The following is a 4,820-nucleotide window of genomic DNA, read 5'->3' as shown; positions in this document are numbered from 1 at the left end:
TTCAATTTACAAGAATTCTTTAAGTCTCCATATATGTGATTTGGATAAAAGGCATTAATTCACTACCATTTAATTACATCTCAATAATAGTTTTTTGATACTGATGGCTTTATTTTTTACTTATGTTCCTCATATTGGTGCTCATAGAGATTTGAATTTCTTACCTTTAAACCTTACTGAGATTCTTGATATAGTCAAAATGTCATTTAGTATACTCAGGTGTTGTGAACCTGGGTGAAAATTGTTAAGATGGATATATGGGTGTGAAGGGATATACAACACTGGTGCTTGATGTTGTATATATATATATATATATATATATATATATATATATATACACACATAATTATTTGCACCTTATATTTAAGAGAAAATTATGAGAGGTTTTATGACATACTCAGACAACCCTCTACTTATTGATAGACAATTTTCAATGATCTTTTGGAGAACACAAAATAGTTCTTGATATCAAACACCTAATTGGTTTCATTTCATAATGGATTGCTAGCATTTGTGGTGATTTTACCAACTAACCATCACCAACTCCAAAATCTATGGGATCATGTAACTTGATGTGTTATGAGAAAGACAAATTATTTTCCTGGACATTTTATAACATACTAAAAAACATTTATTAACTCAGCTATTGTCACTGGAGGGAATTTTATGAGAAATTAGCAGAACATGGAAATATACCAAGCACCACACAAAACTGTTTATTTATTTTAAAAAAAGGTGCAAAGAAAGGATAGTGGGATGATAATTAGGAATAAGTCACTGGTGCCAAGTTTTTACTACGAATTAGCAATGGAACTTCAGCTAACATGTCATTTGACATAGGCAGTGAAAGATGAATGGAATTTAAAAAGACAAATGTGCCGAAAATTTATGACACATGATATGGTTATCAATAAAAAAGTATGATTCTTTTCAATAACACCCAAAATTTAAGACATGATGAATTACCTGGGTTTTCATAAGTCATATTAACCCCAAATCAAATACTCAAAAACCAATCTGCACACACACAAAAATATTGTTTTACAATTTTGCTGAAGTCATACAGTACTTGATGGACTCAAACCAGAAAATTCTCCATTACAATTGTCTCTCCTTTTTTTCATGTTAGCACCCACAATCTTTCATAATGTCCAATGTTCCAAAAATAAAAGGTATATTTTTGAGATAAGAAATATAAACACACTTGTCATTGATATTGGTCATAAATCTGGAGTAAGATGTTCAATTCCCCAATAGTTATCATATTTCTTTAATTTTATATTAATTGATAATAATATTTATAATTCTTAGGCATCTAGTCTCCATGACTGGTGGTTGTCAAAGACTAAACCTTTAAATTCCTTGCCATAGAAGCTGGGTTGTTTTATAAAAGCTTATATATTGAGCATGCACCAGAAACTCCAATAGCATTATGATAGTAACTTACCCCCAAAAGTGTCATATCCTCAATATTACCTACTGTGCTTTGTCATTGCAAGTTTTTCAAGGGAAAAGATTTACACATAGTTATGACTGTTGGGAGCAGGAATCACTGGGAAGTATCTCAGAGGCTGCAGAGCACAAGACATGTTTACATGTGTTCTCTTGTTTCTTAAATTGTCCTTACAATATTTGTTTATTTTGCTATTTGTTTCTCTTTGATGCTTTTGCTTTTCAAATAAATATTTTATGAATGTTGAATGCCTTTTGGCTACACACTCAATAACTGTGGGCATGGTAAGATTCACAGAGCAAAGAAGTGTAATTTTTTTTTGTTAGATTGTGTCCTAGGGTGATGCAAATTCACAATTTTTCTTTCTTCCTTTCTTTCTGTCCCTTTAGTCATTTCCTTCTGGTTTCCTTCCTCCCACAAGACAGACTTCCTAGGAAGAAATATTCTAGACTTCTGATTGGATGGACTCCATATTCCTCTATGATTGTCTCAAAGCTTAGAGAGGAAACTGCCCTGTGATAGGGGTTATTCTCATATTTGTTTGGTAGATATTTTTGCCTATGGACTATTTCTATTAGTGTAATTTTCTGCAGTAACATGTGTAATATATATATATATATATATATATATATATATATAAAACCTTTCATACATTCTAAAGAATAAGGTCCAATTTTCTCCCTGGTCTTGTAGAGGCAATTACATTTATGTCCACATTTACAGAAATTTTTGTCCTGCTGCTAAGTAGATATCTAAGTAATGCAGGTTTTCTGATCAATTTCACCTCTATTGTAACAATGTCTACCATAGTGTATGAATCTTTCTGAAGTTCATTTAGACAGTTTAAAATGCTTCCTGATTATTACAGGAGGATTCAACTTCCACTAATTTTCTAAATCTGTAACTAACCTTTATCTGTTTCTTTAGCAGACTTCCTTTTATTGTTGCTATTATGTGGTTTGTGTTTCTAAATATTTATAGGTATATTCTTTTTTATTTTATGCCTTTATTGTTATTTTAGTGAGTCTTACAGGGGAATGGAATTAAACACATATGTTCAATGCAACTGTCTCTTCCAGATGTCATTACTATTTTTATTATATTCAGATTCCATCTACTTTGTACATCTTTATAAAATTTAATATTCCATTGCTTTATTTATGTCTTGCTTAATGAATTTTAAGGCTACACTAGTAAACATAGGACAAGAGTCAAATATCTTCTTTCCAGAAGCTGCTTTCTGCCACAGGACTTGATTGACATTTTCCCAACCATGTTATTCAATTTTCCCTTGCACATACTGGCTAAAGCCAAATTCCCATTCAGGTCACCTACTTTAAATGTTCTACCCCTACTTACAATTTTGGTTCTATGGAGGGGTTAATTTATTTTTTCTATGCCAAATAGTAAGTTTCCAAGCCAAAATTTATGCCTAGAACAAGTGATTTTTTTAACTTGGCTTTTGTGCTTTTTTCCCAAGTATTTTAAGTCTTTTCAAAACAAGGCTCTTGAGACCTCTAGATTCAAGTATGCCCCTGGACTTGGTCCACTGCTTCAAGAGGCTTAGGGAGACTTGTACACATGCCTGGGTTATTCATTCACCAATATTAAACCGCAGAGCAGAGGTGGTCAACGTGGAAAACAATTTTCCTTGAAACTGGGCTGTAATGAGAGGTGCCTGCCATGATCATAACCTACTGTCTCTTCCCCAATTCCTTCCTTACAGTTTCTTAAGGCAGAAAATAATCTTCTGTGAAGATACTTGAAAACAATTCCATTCAACAGAACACATGCTTCCCCTTCACAGCTTTCAGATATTCTGGGTTTAGTTCAGCTGGCGGATGAGCTGATTGATGCATTCACCCCGATAGCCAGGTAAGCCCATCTCCTTGAGGAAACCCACTCTATTTTTGGTAGCATGATGAGCAACAGAAAGATGGAAAGGGCACAAGAATCCAGAGATGTCCCAAAAATACTTCCCCAGGAAGGCAATTTCATGAATGAGGTCTTCCAGACAAATGACATCAAACTTCCCCAGATGCTCCTCAATCATTTTGTTGTCTGTCAGGGGGATGGTCTTATTCTTGACCCTTGCTTGTTCATGTTTCAAGATGAGTTCCAGACAGACTTCAGATTTGGAAACCCCCAGGTCACATAAGGTTCTACTATTCGTAGCATTTTTAGGCTTTGGGGGGGTGACTTTAACAAAGACATCACTAAATATTTTCTTCAGACAAAGTCTTGCAATGGTCCTCTGCACCAGTAAACTCACATCATCAATCCTTTGGATGCATACAATAAAGGCCAAGGAATGTTTATCAGGTACTTCCAAAGCATGAGTTTTCACTTCCAGTCTTCTGATGCACATGTGGCCAATTTTCTGCCGCCAGGAATCATGTAGGAATGATTCTAGTCTCTTAAATCTGAATTCTTTTCCTTTTCTCTCCTTCTTTGCCAAAGGTGCCTTCTTTGCCTGGGTAGCTTTGAGGGCCTGATAAGCCTTCCTGTTTTTCAGGAGATTTTCTGGAACCAAAGGGGTCTTTTTTCTTTGCTCTTCCTCCACCATCTTTCCAGTGCTGCAATTACAGCTCACGTGCAAGAACAAGTGATTTTAAAGCACCATTTCGTTGACCCTGAGTGCCCTGCAGCAGGATGCTCATGTCTAAACCTCAGGTGGACTACACATTTCCTGAACCAGTACTGACATGAATTCTGCACAAATAAAAACTCTGCAGTTCCACTATTCAAGTAGAAATTATATATGTGAGGGTCTCTAAGGGTGAATTATCACAAAAAGAGAATTATTTAGGAATTAAAAACTGATTATACCTGTCATAGATGGTTATCTGTGCCCCCTTTGTTATACCCCTTTGATTCTCAGTAATAGCTACTGATCAGATATATTACGTAATTGTTTATTGAATAGTCCATAAGTTATTCATGTAAACCAAAAACAATAACATTGGTTTTATTCTTTTTGTAAATGTATCTCCAAACCTTATCTATTTGATGCTAAGGAAAAATTTTACAGGGAAGAGTATTCAAAATCTTTTATGATTTATATTAATTTCAACTTTATTAAATTAACTTACAACTTCTCCACCTAGAGTATGGTGTGTGTGTGTGTGTGTATGTGTGTGTGTGTGTGTGTGAGAGAGAGAGAGAGAGAGAGAGAGAGAGAGAGAGGATGAGAGACTTGAAATTCTATTCCAGCAAATTGTATGCATAGCTAAATTGTGGAACCAACCTATATGTTCTTTAATAGATGAATGGATGAAGAAAATGTGGCATATATACACAAGGGAATAATAGTCAGCATTAAAAGAGAATACAATCATGGCATTTGCAGGTAAATTGATGAAATTGG

The 4,820-nt window shown here is 34.5% G+C and overlaps 1 pseudogene; it reads right to left on the bottom strand.

Moving 5' to 3' along the window:
* Positions 1–3,278: 3,278 nt before the first annotated feature.
* Positions 3,279–4,040, bottom strand: LOC113178382 (ribosomal protein uL30-like pseudogene; annotated as a pseudogene).
* Positions 4,041–4,820: the final 780 nt, after the last annotated feature.

Source organism: Urocitellus parryii, chromosome 1 (assembly GCF_045843805.1).
Source record: "Urocitellus parryii isolate mUroPar1 chromosome 1, mUroPar1.hap1, whole genome shotgun sequence".
NCBI lineage: Eukaryota > Metazoa > Chordata > Mammalia > Rodentia > Sciuridae > Urocitellus > Urocitellus parryii.
This window is presented reverse-complemented; position numbering and strand designations above follow the sequence as displayed.